General features: G+C 37.9%; 1 protein-coding gene across 4 annotated transcripts in view; it reads left to right on the top strand.

Moving 5' to 3' along the window:
- Positions 1-17,211, top strand: part of ARHGAP24 (Rho GTPase activating protein 24) — a 488,283-nt gene that overhangs the window by 292,112 nt on the left and 178,960 nt on the right. The window contains exon 1 of one of the 4 annotated variants that reach the window (XM_024764199.1): positions 3,258-3,451. The exons of the other annotated variants lie outside the window; for them this stretch is intronic. The gene's annotated coding sequence lies outside the window, so the exon portion shown is untranslated. Of the gene's footprint in view, positions 1-3,257; positions 3,452-17,211 lie in introns of those variants that run through there. 4 annotated transcript variants of the gene reach the window in all.

Raw genomic sequence — 17,211 nt, 5'->3', positions numbered from 1 at the left:
TGTCTAAAGGAGGGAAGGAAGGAAAGAAAGAAAGAAAGAAAGAAGATAAAGTAAAATAAAATAAAGTTATTAAAATAAAAAATAATTATTAAAATAAAACAAGAAAATGGACGGATCGAACCCTAGGACAAATTGTGGAAGCAAAGCTATATAGATAAAATCTCACACAGAGGCATAGACATACACACTCATTCTTCTTTGTTCTCACAGCTCCAGGGGTTCAGCTTTGGATTTGGCCCCGCCTCTGCGTGTAGGTCGCCAGAGAGCGTTTGTTCTTCGCTCAGACAGGACAGGGTTAAAGGAGCTGCTAATTCGGGGCCTCTGGCTCACTCAGGCCAGGGGGAGGGAGGGGCACGGAGTGCGGGGCGGCCTGCGGATCTCTGAAGCTTTCCCCCTCCACCACCCGCAGTCTCCGCCGGCGAAGGGGCTTCCTAGTGTGTGGAATCCTTTCCTCCTTCACAGCTCCCTCCCACTGGTGCAGGTACCGTCCCTATTTTTTGTCTCTGTTTATTCTTTTTTCTTTTGCCCTACCCAGGTACGTGGGGGGTTTCTTGCCTTTTGGGAGGTCTGTGGTCTTCTGCCAGCATTCAGTAGGTGTTCTGTAGGAGTTGTTCCACGTGTAGATGTATTTCTGGTGTATCTGTGGGGAGGAAGGTGATCTCCACGTCTTACTCTTCCGCCATCTTCCCGGAAGCTGAGAGGAAGCATTTGAGATGAGCTTTAAGTGCTGAGAAGGGGGATAGTTCTGTGAAGATATGAGGGAGGAACATGCTAGACAGATGGAATAACAGGTTAGGAAAGCAGCAGGAAAGATAAATAGGGGCAAAATGATGAAGAGCCTAGGAGGCTATGGTTAGGCATTTGGATTTATACGAAGGGCAGTGGGAAACTTATAGGGATGAAACAGAGAATGATGGGAAACTATTGGACCCTATGAACCAGGGGATAATGGGAAACCATTGGAAGGGATGAAGGAGAGTAATGATGGAAAACCATTGGATGATATGTAGCAGGGAATGATAGAAACCAGCAGAGGAGAGGAAGAGGGGAATAATTACTCTGGCTGCTGCTAGGAGACTGGATTGTGAGAGGAAATGGGCAACCAAGTAAGCATGTGCTGGAATTGGTTTAAGAGGGTTAATGCTTGAGATTTTTTATGTGCATCAGTCCCCTGGGACTGTTAAAAACTTCCATGTATGAAAACTTCTCCCAAGCATAGAATAATCTAATAGCTGTTCATGCATTCACTTCCCTTCACTGCTATCACAAAACTGCTCTCTGGGATTCTTTAGTACAAGCCTTCTTCTTACGTTACTGTAAACCTGAAAAGGAGGAGGAGATCAAGAGTTAGAGAATTCCGACTGCCTTGTCTGTGTTAATACAGTCTGCCCTGGAGTTCACCTCTGCCGTAAGTACTTCTCCCATCAGTGGAATTCAACTCCACAGATTCCGTCTTCATAGCACAGCGACTCTTCCCCTCTAAACTACCTTAGTATTCTGAAATTCAGAGCATGCCCAGAGTAGGACAACCTGGAGTATGTCCAAGGGTCCTAAATATGAAGGGACAAAAAAGTTTTAAATGGTCGTATATCACTGTGCTATTTTAGATTATGCTGAATTTCACATATTGACAGCTCTTGCTTCCCTCCCAATTCGTAGAAAGGAACCATGTTATGAATTACAAAGTAAGTTTGAGGGCCAATTTCCTGTTGCTTGCACTGGTCACCAAAATTGCTGGTTCTTTCTTTGCTTAACCTATTTTGAGAGACTTTGGTTCCTGAAGTCAATACCTATAATCTATTGTCTGTGGCTCAGCCCACTTCTGTTCTAAACAACCTGCTGGTACGTGACTTCTCTCTACACCTTTTTTCCTGAGTCCGCTCAACAACCCTGAATCCATCTAAATCTCTGTGTGTCTCCTCACAGCCTACTTCTCTTTCAAAGTTTTACTCACGCTTCCTTTCTGCCTTTTCTAACAGACAACAGGCAAAATGTTCAAATCAAAAAAGAAATAAAAGGAAAATATGGAAAACTTTTAGTAAGCCCAAGAAATACATATCAGTGTGTCAAACTCTTGTCATATTTGACATATTAGTGTTACGTATAAATGTAGATTAGATGTTAATGTCTGTGGGATTTCCCTTTGCATAGAGCACAATCAGACAGTTCAGAATAAAAGGAGAATAGGATCGTGCCATTGTGTCAAGAAGCACTGTGGTTTTACGAGATTTCTCTCTCAGCATTTACGTGTTCTGAATATGAATTGCTTATTCTTCAGTGTTGTAAAAATGATACTGTATGCATTAATTACTCAGCATTTTGGAAAACATGTTTCAAAAAATCTAATCCAATTTTCATTTTAAAAAGTATACTTTTATAATTATTTGGTCACATATAATAAATAATAGTCAAGAATAAACTTGTATGTGTGGTAAAAATTTTTCTGACAAATTGGAAGTGGATATTTTTGGTAATAGTAATGTGTTTCCCATTCGAGAGCCATGTAACGATACCACTGATACTGGGTAGAAATACTGAACACCTGTCACAGGTCCATCCCTTTCGGAAGTAGTTCTCTGTAAGCACTAAGGGATGTTCACATCCCCTGAAAAATGGCAACTCCCGAGTCATAAAAATATTCTGGAAAATCATCAGTGGAAAGATTATTTCCTAAGTATAAAAGAAATTAGGTATTATAGAGAGACTTTCACTCTTAAGGATTTTAAAGTGGAGGGAAATTTTTTTTTCTGAGAACAGATTGTTCTCACATTGTAATTGTGTTACTCTTCCTGCCAGCTCATTTGCGTATTATACAAGGATACAGAGGAAAAAGCTAAACCATTTCCCCTCAGGTACACTAGCGTAGTAGAAAGAGCATTGAATTGGGAATTGTGAAACCTGGTAACTATTCTTAGCTGGCACGAATGAGCTATGTGAATGACCTTGCACAAATCATGTTTTCTCTGGGCATCAGTTTCATTACTTATAAAATGAGGGCATTGGGTTAAATTATATTTAAGATCCTGTTGTGCTTTCTACGCTTCTCATTTTTAATTCTCCTTCTCTTTTTAAAAAAAAATTTTGTCTTTTTTCTAAATGCTCAAATACTACATTATTTAAGGTATATTTCCTGGCAGTTATTTTTTGTTTTTTTTTTCTTCCCTCCTAGTCTCTTTCTTCAATATATGGGATAGGAGGATACTGACTAAGTCTGAGGGGAAGGAGGAGGAATAAAATTAGCTACAGGAAGGGTTTATATCCCCCTCTACAAGAAAACTTAACTACAGCTACCACCGCTTTGAAAGGAATGGTTTATGTCCAAACAGCATTTTCCAGACAAGCTCTGTACTTTTTTGCCAACAGAATTAACTTTAAACTGAAGTCAGTAGACAGTTAAACAAGAGTCGGCACTGGAAACAGCTGTGAGTAGACAAGACCAGTTACTTATAAGGTACTGTTTTTTACTCACTGAAATCTCCTTCAGGGTTCATTTGTTTCGGGCACAAGTATTCTGTGGTCATTTGACCTTTTTCTCCCACTTTGCCTCTATTCTGAGAGAAAACACACTCTAAAATATCTTAGCTCTTTAGCTCTTTAGTATTGTTTTGTAGCTGTTGGTGGTTGAAGCTGCTAAGATTTTGTTTTGTTTTGTTTTCAGGAACCTAATAATTGTTGTTGTTATTTTATTTTGAAGCTTAGTTTAACTTTGTCCTTTGTTTCTTCTTGTCATGGGTGGTTTTTATGTTTTATTGTTCATATCAAATAAAGAGGGATATGCTTTAATATTACAGAATGTACAGAATGCTCTTGACCTGGGGGGAGGGGGAGCAGAGATTGGTTAATGCATCATCAGCTTCAAGTATAAAACCTATATAGCCAATCAGATAAGAGGACCAGCACAGGGCAGCTCCAGGCACTTTGGCTCAGTCGAGGCTCCCTGACCTCATTACAGCTTGGTGGGTCTGACCTGGAAAACACAAGGTTTTGAATTGGGGTTTTATCTTTAGTTTGCTTCTATACTTGTTAATTTTAACCCTTCCTTCCCTTTACCCCCATTTATCTTTAAAAATTCTGGTAAGCCTGCTTTTTTTTAAATGAAGTTTATCTTGTTAAGCTCATCCACCTTAAAGGGACAACATTTCTAAGAGTGATGTTTGCCATAAGATTTTAAATCACTGAGCTATGGAGGGGCTTTCGGAGCAGAAGAAGAGGAATAGCCCACGTGGCAGTGGAGTGGACAGAAAAGACCCCTTGTACCACTGTCATCTGAGATGTCACTCTTTCCCCAGAGGCCTGGTTAACTAATATATAGTATTTGCTGCTGGTCAATAAACAGGTAATAAAGGCAACTAAGGAGTTCTCTATCTGTGGACTTTCCAGAAAGAAATCTTACAAGTCTACCACTGAAAACTCCAAAAGTTTTAGAAAGAATTTAGCCATTTTTGGAGAGTCATCTTTCTGAAATCCACTATATATTTTGCCATCTCTCTGGAGGGGACTAAATTCAATTTAATGTTTTCTGAATTGCTTGGTATTCTCATCATGAATACACATAATAGAATTATTCTATAATATAATAATACTTGGGGGCTCTATTCTGTGGTGTGTAAGCCTATTCTTATGTCAAAAGGTCACATAATTACTATGCTTTTAAAACTTGTTGTATTATTCTTATAGGACATTTTTTGTGTGTGTGTCCACCATCCATATGGAAATGGGATTTCATTACCTACTGATGTGGACAGTTTGCATTCTCTAACAACTGTCTTCAGCCTCAACCATCCCTTTGTAATTATTATTTCATTTGTGCTGTGCACAAGGAAACCAGAAAACAAACAAGTTTATAAAAAATTATGGAAGGAATGAGAGACAATAACTTTATCTGAAGACCCCAAGAGAATCTTTTATGAGGAAAGTGTAGAACCAAAGTACATAGACACAGTGACATCTATTTTAGGTGCTTAGGAGACTTGGTTTATGTCCAAGTTCTTAGTTGTGTTGTCATGGAAGTGACTCTGGGATAACTACCTCATTCCTGCATCAAATACAGAAAGTGCTGTTTGTTCTGCTTTTTATACAGTTATTGGAGACATGTGTCAAGGAATCAGTGACTAGCTAAATCCCAAGGGGCCTATAATATTAATTAATATTAATCAAGTACTATGTATTCTATTTTAGTCCCATTCAAACATATGCTATTCACATGCATGTATGACTGGGAAATAGCATAATACTGCTTTGTAGGAAAGAGAGAAAAGGAAAAAAAATCATCATCATCTAGTCTATGCAATTCTTCTGTGCGGTGATGATACTTTAGGGAAAAAAGAGGAATGCAAGGCTAATTGTCTCAATGATATCTTGGTTTCTTTAACTGTGTCTTCTCTTGCAGCTTTTTTTTAAGCTGAAAATACTGTAAAGCATTGAATTTAGTAGCTGAATATATGTTTTCTTATCTTCCAATATTTTTTATGTTGTGCATTTCAGAGCAAAATGAATCACTGGTTTCTCAATGATCTTGATAATTAATCCTATTCTACACAAGAAAAATATAAAAACTGGGTATATTAGACAGATACGTGAAGCTATAAGCTGAGTCCAGGGCAATTCTACATTCCAACTTTAATTAGAATCCACTGCTAATTACTTGATCATAGAGCTTTGTATAGAATTACATTGTGAGGCCTTTTGTATTGGAGGCCCTTTTTAAACTTAAGCTGTTTTTTTAAATACAGATTTCTCCTAGTCACCGTAGAAATTGTTCTAGGTGTTAAAGCATCTTGTGGTGTATATGACAAAGTCTTTCTGTTTGAAACAATGAATTAAAGACTGCCTTTTGTCTGCAACAGTGAATTTAGGGTCTACATAAATTTATAAACATTGTCCAAAAGATAGAGATTTTTCCCTCCCTCCTTCTTTCAGTTAAATGGCATGAGTTATTTTAAAATAAAATGGTATTCTAATTGAAACATAACTCTTTAAATTTGAAAGTATACTATTTTTATTTTAAGTCAATATGATGAAGGTTTCCCCTACTTGACTATTTCAGGTTAATCAGAATTTAATTTTCACATTCATACCTAATTAGGAAATTTTATATATGATGCATATTTTACATGAGAACTATATTACCACAACATCTAAATGTAAAATCCCTGAGGGCTTCCCTGGTGGCACAGTGGTTGAGAGTCCGCCTGCTGATGCAGGGGACGTGGGTTCGTGCCCTGGTCCAGGGGGATCCGACATGCCGCAGAGCGGCTGGGCCTGTGAGCCATGGCCGCTGAGCCTGCGCATCCAGAGCCTGTGCTCTGCAACGGGAGAGGCCACAACAGTGAGAGGCCCTCATACCGCAAAAAAAAAAAATCCCTGAAAACTTAATGCCATTAGGAATACACACTTGGGAAGACTTCTATTTAGAAAATGCTTTTTCAAACTAGTAAAGGAAGAAAAAGCTAAAATAAATTAACACGTGACAGTGTTCACTGATAATGCCTTGTAAGGATCCTTTTTAACATAACTTCGTGAGGATTCTCCAGAAGTCTCAGAAGCTAGCCCCTCATTAACTAGAATTCAGTGAGCAAGATGTATGTGTTCCAAGGGGCTGTCAAGCTTAATGCTGTAGGTTGTGAGCTGGGGAGAGAAGCTGTTGATATTTCCTAAATTGCTGAACAGAGAGATAATTGATTTGTTCCCATAAAAATCTGCATTTAGTTTATTTTCAATTACAACCTCTCAGGAAAGAAGAGATGCTCAAACTGACTGAACTACATCCTTATATATTGGCCTTTGTTTAATGTACTAAATTGGTACTTCTAGGCAATTTAAAAGGTGATGTGGTCAAAGACTAAGGTTCTTTTGGTATGTCTTAGTCATGCAATAAGTGTTCGTTGAATGAATATAACTTAAAACGGTATTAACAAATAAGATGATACTAAAACCATATGTTTTACTTCATATTTTATTATTGGAGTATTTCTTATTTAGTTTACTGCTGGGTCATGCTAAAACATGAAAACTTCATTAGACAATGCCATTTAACAAATTATGAAATTGCTGTTAGCACACAGTAATTTGGAACTGTATATTTCTATGAAGAAAAAACATCAGGTGCCTATTGTCAAAAATAATTTAAAAAGCAGAGTTGGAGGACACGGAGGTGTCAGCCATTTTCCTTTACCCCTTTCCCGTTGCGGAGCATAGGCTCCGGACGCTCAGGCTCAGTGGCTATGGCTCACGGGCCCAGCTGCTCCGCAGCACGTGGGATCTTCCTGGACCGGGGCACGAACCCGTGTCCCCTACATCGGCAGGCGGACTCTCAACCACGGCGCCACCAGGGAAGCCCTACCCCTTTTTTGTTTGGTTTATTTTGCTGAAGGTACTGTGGGATTTATAATACATTTGCTACAGCAGATGTTGCTAGCATTTGATTGTATTAATATTATATATATATATTTTTTGTGTGTGTGTGGGGAGACAGCAGGAAATTAGAAGAATAAATAAATGTGTCTGAGTCTAAGACAATTTTACAAGCCAAATATTATTTTGGTGATCTTAAAATTTAAAAAAAACTTTAAAGATTATATAAGTTAGAAAGATCTAGGCAAACACTGACATCTTTCCAAACTAACAAAAAATAATAGTAATTCTAAGGAGCAATTTTCATGTTTCTGTAGCTTCTATCTCCAACCTGCTTGCTTTTGAATATGTTTAATATCAGGCGTGTCTTCTGTGGTCCTTCTCTGCAACATGGTGCTAGTCCAGCAGGGAAGACGGCACTTATAAGTCCTCCTTCTCCACACATGAAAACATTATAAGTAGAGTTGAATACAATGGAAATGAAAACAACCTTCCTGTAAACCTCAAATGTAAAATGCCTTTCCCAACTCACAAGGGAGTTAACAATTATAATGGTTATAAAGAGAGTGACAAAATAAATTATTGTCACCAATTGCACTCTCTAGAAGATTAATTCCTATTGTGAGACTTCTTTCTGTATCTGTGTACATAATACGGTACCAACATTTTGTTTCATCTTATTTTTACAAAATTGGCTTAACACTGCACATTTGATTTCCACCTATTTCATGTAACATTTTATTGGCAACTTTTTCTATATCATTCAGAACACTTTGGAAAATAGATAATTGACAAGTGTATAATATTCCATTCTATGACTATACCATACATAATAGAATATGTTCCCCCATCTTTGGGAACCCATGTTGTTTCAATGTGTTCTTTGATAAACAAAATAAGGATAAGCATTCATTTACATATGATTTTTTGTTCATTTGATTATTTTAGAGCTGTAATGACTTAGAAATTAGCAAGTCCAAATCTCTCTTTTTACAGAGTAGGAGAACTAAGTCCGGAAATATTACTCATCTAGAATCCAGGCTTCCAGCTTTCAGTCTAATTTCTATATTCATCCAGAAGAAGTAATGACTAGGCGATAAATTTATTCAGGGGCAAGAGGTGAAAGCATAATTTCCTTCTGTCTGAGTAAGAGGTCAACCATGTACCCTATTCTCTGAAAATCCTCAGGGAACGGAAGAGTTCTCATACTAAAGAAAGAACTCAAAATTCCATGCCAGAAGTCTTTATTACACAAGGGGTGATAAACATATAATAGCTATGGGAACATTTTTAAATAGCTGTCATTTCATTAATGAGTATTTGCTAAAGAATTTCCTGGGCCACTGGTGTTTATGGAACTTTTAAACAAAATATTTATGAAGATGAAACCAGGCCTTGCTTCATAAATTATATCCTTTTACCTGCACCTTTGCTTTTCCTCAGGGTACAACCAATGTTCAAACCTCTGCTACATTAAACAAATACACACTCAACTTTCTCAACCAAGCTTTCTCTTCTTGGTGCCAAGAAGAATTTGCATTTTCTGCCTCTGCTTCCTCGCCTCCCTCTGACTCTATAACTCATTGCAGTTTGGCATTTATTTCTATCACAATACTGAAAATTTCTCTCAGAGGTTGCTAATGATGGTTAATTAATGGTTAAATCCAACAGCTTCTTATCCTTGTGCCCACCTCTGCTTTTTCTACCACTTATACTATTTCCTCTTCTTGAAATATTTCTGTCGTGAGATGTTAGGGATCTTGTACTGGCTTGTACTTCCATTTCTTTTTTCTTCACTCTCTTCAGAGGGCTCCTGTCTTCTTCCCACCTCCTTGTGTGTTTGTTTTATTTCCCCCCATTATACTTTCTTCCTCAGAAGATTGCATCCAGTCTCACGGCTTCAACTTAAAGGCCAATCTAGAGATCTGGTCAGCAAGACCTCTTCTAATCCATACTTTATACAAGTTATAATAAAGGTCCTCTTCCTCTGGATGCACAATGCTTTGACTTGGCAGGGAACTGGGCTGTATCTCAGCCCCAACTTGTCTGTACAACCTTACGTAGTTACCCTGCTAGTCAGAGCCTCCTATACAATGCTGTCTCCAGCAATGGAGGTATTCCAGTGCTTCAAACTCCTTATCTTACCCCAGCTCAAACCAGCCCTTCATCTTTATCTCCTTCCTCACTTCCTATACAGTCAGGTGATGGTGATTATAGAATTAAAAAATGTGTATTCCCAGCATTTTTTTCTCTTCATTCTCATGGCCACCATCTTGCTCAGAATTTAATTATCTCCCTAATACTTTACCACTCCAGTCCATCTTCCACACTGCTGGCAATTTAAAAGAGATATATATATGTATATTCTCCCTCAATTTTTGAGTGAGTTCTTAGTAGAGGGTTAAGAGCAAGGGCTATGGAGTTGAATTTCAGGACTTGAGGCCCAGCCCTGGCACAATTTACTGGTATCATCCTATGCAAGTTACTTAATATTTCTAAGCTTTCATTTTCTCACATAAAATAAGGGTTCCAAAAATGGCTAACGTGCATATGTTCTAGCTAGTGCTCTGTACACTTCCCGTGCATTCCTTCCTTCCTTCAGTACTCAAAAGAGCAAATTTTATTATATTTACACTAAACATTCTTAAAAAGTGAAATCCAATTAATCTTTTTTTTTCCATTTTTTTTTCAATTAATCTTAAAGAAACTGGTTTATTCTTCATGAGTTCAATTTGGTTTTTTGAAGAAAACCACACTAAAGTTAAACCCAGATAATACCAATGATCTTAGCCCAATTGCAAGTGATGGTAAAACAAAGGTAAGTGGGTGTTGCATTTCATTTTGAGACAAAGGCATCTCCTGTCCCATTATTTTCTTTTAAGAAAGGAGACCAAGAAAAGTTAAACAAAGTGGTTTTTTTTCTTTTTTAATAACTACGAACTACATGATGCAAATAAACACTTTTCTTTTATATTTATATGCGGTTTTCTTTATTCTTTACGACTCAACCGTATAGTCACAAAGCAAACAAGTGGAGTAGCCAGAAGTCTATCCTAGGTTTTTTGATAACAGGCTCCCTGCCTCATTTGCATACTGCTTCTCTTTCTTTGAAGTTAAGATTCCATGCAGTGACATGGTCAAATTTGATCAGAAATACTCCAAAGTAATGATTAAGTGTTTTCAGATGTATGCCGTGAATATTATTTCACTATAGTTTTAACCTCAAGCAATGGGTTAATTTAGTTTTTCCAAATTAATACATGTCTGTCACTTTGGATAGATAAACTGACCATTTGCCCTTGTATCCAATATGGGTTTTTTAAAAGCTCTGCTAGTGTCTCCTTTAATGCTTTCCCCCAGAGACAGCTAAGTTATTTCTGTCAGAGGACTTAGACTCTTTCTTAGCATCAAAGGGTTCTGTGGCTTATTTCATGTCCTTAATCAGCTCATTAATTACTTATAAATGGAAGTTGCCTAAATCATATAATAGGGAAGTTGGATGGGATCTTAAAGATCTTGTAATTGAGCCCCCCCATATGTCAAATGACAAAAACAGTCCAAAGTAGGCTATGTGACTTATCCATGATCATAAAGCAAATCTAGAACATGTTTCCTCTATAAGAACATCTACCTTACAGTTATGCTGGCAACTTCTTGGAATATTAATTCATCGAACAGTCTCAACATTACATAGAATAAGCCTGAGTCTTCTTTCCTCCCTCTATCTTTCTGTGTCAGCAGGAATCGTTCACTCTAGTATGTATATTAGAGATCCATTCACAGGAGCTGCTTTTTGGTAGAGAAAGCCTTCCAAGCACTTGACTTTAAACTTCTTTAACTCCTGAAATGGGAATTAGAGACATACATACCAACTAGAATAATGAAATATTTATGAATTATCCCCAAAGTGCAACTTCCAATGCTCCACAGTGCTCTCTGCAGTAAAGCTCTGTGTGTCAGAGATATACTTGTACATTTCAAAATAGTATGAACATTATGTTATGGCAGTTTATGATATGAAAAACCGTATTGCTTATGAACACACACAGAGATTGGAGGAAATGGCTCGGGATAACTAACTTGATAAGAGTGAATGTTTCCCTCGCTCCTGTCAGATTTGTCCCCATCTCTGCCATCTTCTCATATGAACACCTGGAGTCAGCATCTCTGCAGCCTCCCCTTTGTGTTATTTGCCACACATAGATGGTCTTTCAGCCTAGACCATAGTTCCTCAGTCTTGTCTTTCTAGAAATCACTACCTCTTCTTAGATGGTCTCCCTGATTCCATCCATACCCTTTAATCCCACAGCACTCTGCTATGGCTTCCATCGCTTTGCACTTTAACTTCTTACTTACTGGTCTACTTCCCTAGCTCTGCTATACTCCAAGCTCCTGGAGGCCAGGGGCTTTGTCTTACAGGTTTTTTGACCAGTGTACAGCACAGTGCCTGACAGGCAGATGCCAAATTTAGGAGCCCGATATTACTCTAGTCTTGTTGTTACAAAGGTACATAAATCATGTGCAAGGTTTTCCCATATAATGATATGTTAAAGGATGGGCCAACCTGTCTCACTAGACATCTGGTTAGTCAACTGGAAAGTAAAAAGACACAGGCAAGAGAATATGAGCTTGCTTCTTTTTCCCTCTGGGTAAAATATTCCAGGTTTTTGCTCTCTCTATATTTTATTTCATATTTACTCAGATTTCATGATAAAGCAGATGAGCTTTTTTTTTTTTTTTTTTTTCCCACCTTCACTCATTTTGCCATTCAGGTTAGGGTTAGGGTTAGTTTTATTAAAATTTGTTTATTTTAGCTTCTTCACCATTTGTGAGAGTTTCGGCAATCCCTTTATATGATGGGGGCTTAGACTCAGTGCTGACCTTCAAGAAGTAGTTTGAGATATTCATTCATGGTCTATCCCCTTATAGTCGCTCAAATTCCATTTGTTTTTATTACAAATATTGCCTCAGGAAAGGGATAATTCAGAAAGAAATGTTTTGGATATTTTTGTTTGTAACAGCTTTTGAGTTTCAAAAAGCTAACTCCGTAAATCTTCAGGATCCAGTTTAAATTATAACAACAACAACAAAATAAAACAGATCCTTTATTCCATCCCCAAGATCAGATAACGATTCTCATGGTAGTGGGACCAAAGGGAAACATCAGTGGGAAGCAAAGGGACATTAGATGCTTGGACGATGGTGGGTTCCAAGTAAGGGCTCCATGTTCTGCCACCCTCTCTCCCACTCCCTGAGCTGGATACATGGGAGACAGACCTGAAAACCTGGATATGACTGGGGGAACGTAGAGGAATCTGTGAATCACTTCCTATATGAAGTGCGTGAAGGTTATAAAATGAATCATTTTTTAGTGCTGCTCTGTGTGGTGCCAGGTCATTAGACATGAGTATCTAGGCAGACATATCCAAAATAGCCTCCTAGCTTATCCCCACGCCCTCAATGCAGCCAGGAGGAGAAGAGAATGGGCAACATGAGAGTCAAACCTGCAGAAACCAGGAGCCAGGACAAAGAGGACTTAGTCCCTGGGCCTGTGGACTGAAGTCCAGGAACAGACCAGGAAGGTGGAAATCAGCATCTCAGAGATGTCCATGTGTGCAGAGGATGATGCCCACAGACCACTTTGCCACTCTCCCCCATCCCAGACATGGAACCCTAGATGTTTGCTCCCGAGAAAGTGAGGGCCCTGGATTAACCAAGATTAAGCTTCAGTCACTTGATAGTATAAAAGAATAAGAAGTTACACTTTATACACCTGAATTTGTAAACCAACATCCATTACTTCCTTCTACAGAGATCATTTTTTTTTAAACTTAAACCAATTACTTTTTTGTCTGTGTTGCTATAGAAAATGCTAGTGTGGAAGTAATGGTTTGTAATCTTATTAAGCTATTCTTGTTTTTCTTTGAAGTGGGAGACATATCAAGGCCAGAAAGGCAAAGTGTAGGCTTTGACCTGTGTCGAGCTTGAGCGTAGAAGTGAGAGGACTAGGGAATGAAAAGAATAATCTTATAGGAGAATCTCTGCATGAGACAGCTTAATAGAGCTTCATATTTTAGTTTCCATTTCATCCAAATTCTGATCTCTAAGGACCAGAAACATCTGTTATCTTTCTGTTCCTCACTGATGTTCTCTTAAGTGATATGGAGCAAATGCTGAAATTTTGGTGATTTGCTCACGATTGTTGCCTGTCTAAAAGTGCCTTATAAACTGAGCCCATACTGGTAAATGAGTGATCCTTACCCAAGTTGTTAAAGCACAGCTAAGCTGCCCAAAAAGTAACATCTGCTCCAAGTCTAAGGGCTCCATACAGAAAGGAAAAAAAAAATCACTTACTGACTTTCTGAGGAGTTTACAGTTTACTCAAAGAATAAATACTGAATTTTCACTTGCAAGAACTTCCCCTGTGAAGATCTAAGTCCTGAGGAGTTCTTAATTTAATGACGGGAGAATTTTCCAACTCCCGTGACCAGTGAAAATTTAGGTTTTCACTGGTCCTCTGGGACATCTACGGAATTTCTTGGCCAAAACTTGGTAACCTCCTATGTATGGCCCGGTTTCCTACTGCTTAGTGTGTTACCTTAGACAGAGAGGGGGGAATATGCAGAAGTAGACTTGTGTACATGGGTGGGACCAGAGCTTGTCACTCCATGTAAGTGCAGATGCAGGCTCTGAACAAAAATCTTTTCTGTAAGGCCAGACATGGCATCTGCCAGGTTTAACAACACGGGGGTATAATTTGGGGAAGCACTCAGCATCATGGATACAAAGATGTGGCAAATGAGGTCCAGTCCGTCAGAGAGAGCAAGATAGCAGGCAGTCAAAGAACAGGTATACTAAACAGGTCAAGCAGGCTTTTGTTTTCAGGGAAATCAGTCAGCAGATTGGCTGGAGTTCATGGATAGGACTCTTCTTAAGAGTAAAATGGAAAGCAAGATGCAGGCTCATTGAGCACCTGAGTACTAGACACTAGATAGGAATTAACACACTAAAAAAAGCAAGGACTCAGGTTACAATAGGAGATCCCAAATCTGCGGGGCAGGGCTGAACTATCAGTGAGTCAAATGGTAGTAGAGAGAAGTAAATTACAGGTATTGGTAATCCCAGAAAACCAGATATTCTGCAGGGCTATGCCTATTCCGGACTTCTGATATTCAGGGTAAACTACCAGAAAGACTTAGGGGATGGCACATACGTTAGTGACAGCCATTTCAACTGTTGCCGGAGATTATGATAGCCCCCTTCCTGAAATGCAATGTTAAGGAGTCTTCAAAATCCCCTTGAGAAGTCCTATTAAAGTGCCATCCATATGATGCTTTCTCTTCCAAGACTACTAGATTCTTATATCCCCTTCTTTAAGATCTAAGTAAGGATGTTTCCTTGTCTGAGTTTCTGGCCTGTCTTCCAATGCCCTGATTTTAAATATTCCTTTCTCTTGTCTTCTTTCAGTTACTCCCTGAGTGTTAGATTTTTGTAGCAGGTGCAAAAGTTACCTGAAGAACTTAGAAAGCAGATTTCTAATCCTCTGCCCGCATTGTCTGCTTCAGTTACTCTGGTATAGGGTCTTGAAATATGTATTTTAACAAAAAGCCCAGGTGATAATGATGCGGGTGGTCCATGGACCACACTTTGAAAAACACTGCTTTAAGTTACCAAAATATCTTGGGAATTTTGACACATCATTAGCTATAGTACAGACCTCAGACTGCTTGTTGCTCCCCATGTAGCAGCACAAGTCATTCCTTATCACACCATATATTTTGATTTTGGGTGATGAATATGGTCCCCATAACAGTATCCTGGGCCAAAACATTGAGAGTTTTAGGATATAATTCAAAATTCAAGATAGATTGCATTTTGGCTGTCTTTAATTTTATTGTTATCTATAATTTAAAGGGCAATTTATTTTTATTGAAATTTAGATCTATTCTGGGATATGAAAATGGTTTCAATTTATACCTGAAATATAAGATTATATCTTTTACTCTTCCCAGAGTGAGATATCTCTCTTTCTAGTTTATTAGAGAACTGTTCTTTCAACTGCAGGCATAAAGACAGCTGCAGACTCTTGGTATAAATTAAAAAGGAGTATTTGGGATATTTTCAGTGTCTCTTTCAGAATTGGAAGCTGGGCAACAAGCAGTCAACACATATGGGAAATATTTACATTGCCTGAGTGGGCTCAAGTTTGATGTCGCATAAATGGTATTTTCAAGAGCTCCAGTTCCCCAGATTTTCCATGGCTGCAGTATATGTCTTGTCTCTACTGAGAAATATGCTAGTCTAGGGAGTAATGAATAAGCATTCTTCCAGGCACTGTACTCATAGCCCTTTGTTTTTGGCCACGTTTAGTGTGACTGTTTCACATATAATTTCGTTCTTCATGAGCTGGATTGGAAAAAATGAAAACCTGGTCTAAAAATAAATATACCAGGCACTTAACCACTAATCAGTAAACATTTGTTATAACTAGGGTCTGTAAGATCCAAATAGCAGGCAGCACTAAGAGTCCAGTGCTGGTCAAAATTATGTTCTGTGTTTACCATTTTTAACCCAACAAGGAGGTAAGGAATCACAGAAAGGAAGGAATTGCATAAAGTAATGTATAAAGCAAATTGTCAAAAAAAAAGAAAGTAGATAGAATTGGAACTAAATGTTCATATTTTGGGAATTTATGCAGTCTTCTTAAAAATGTTTTGATAATGGCCTTATCAGAATTTTCAGTGTTTTAAATGCTGCTGCTGTAGCATATTCAGGTAAATCATAAAGGCATATTTGGGGGTAAAGATAGGAACAAATAATGTAATATATTGCTTTCTTCCAAAAATGGTTAGGATTTGAGAGGTAACCCCAGAAAAGAAATTATAGGTGTAAAAATATTGTCACAAATTGTGTTTGCCAAATATTTTCAGCTCTCTGTTCTCTGAGCAGAAGTGATATGTAACTTTGTTTGGCCAATGAAAAATGAGCAGAAGTGATGTGTCTCACTTCCAGGTAGAAGTTTTAGGTGCCATTGTCCAGGTCACCGTGTGCCCTTCCTACTGCTCTGGGATTGTGGGAGCACATATTAGGGTCCTTGAATGAGTGTGATGAGCTGAGGCTCCTGCTGACCCACAATGGACAATAGTGTAAGAAATAATTTTTATTATGGAACTGGTTGTTTGTGCAGCATCACTTAGCCTATCCTGACTAGTAAAGATATAGACATGGAGGCAAAAAAAAAAACAAAAACAAAACAAAACGAAACATAAAACCCCAAAACCAAAACCAAACAAACAAAAATCCCTCTTCAAGTGTTTGTATAGAAAATGGGATTTCCCAAGTAAAGAAACAGGTTGTCAATAATGTACAATTGTGCATTGTAGGTCACTTAAGAGAGCTCTAGAGCAAGCCTGATGGAAAGAATTGTGCTTGTTCAATTTTGGAGTCAAGTCTGAATTTTAAGGAACTAAAAATTATATTTAAAAAGATTCGTGTTCATTGATATATGTATTAATGATAAGTAACATACAATAAAACTGTCAACAATGATGATATTCGAAAATTAAGAATTGAAGTGAATGGGGTAGAGATTCTACTTTTTCTTTCAAGAATTCAAACTTTTCTTTGAAAGAGCTTGAAACAATTTTATATTTAAAAGTACAAATATGGGAACATTTACTGTCATTCCCCAATAAAAATCTAAAGCTTTAATAATTTTTTTTATAGTTCATTTTCTTTTTTTTTTTAACATCTTTATTGGGGTATAATTGCTTTACAATGGTGTGTTAGTTTCTGCTTTATAACAAAGTGAATCAGTTTTTAATAATTTTTAAAACTGTGTTTTAGATAAAACATGGT

This window comes from Neophocaena asiaeorientalis, unplaced genomic scaffold (assembly GCF_003031525.2).
Source record: "Neophocaena asiaeorientalis asiaeorientalis breed wild unplaced genomic scaffold, Neophocaena_asiaeorientalis_V1.1 scaffold296, whole genome shotgun sequence".
Taxonomy (NCBI): domain Eukaryota; kingdom Metazoa; phylum Chordata; class Mammalia; order Artiodactyla; family Phocoenidae; genus Neophocaena; species Neophocaena asiaeorientalis.
This window is presented reverse-complemented; position numbering and strand designations above follow the sequence as displayed.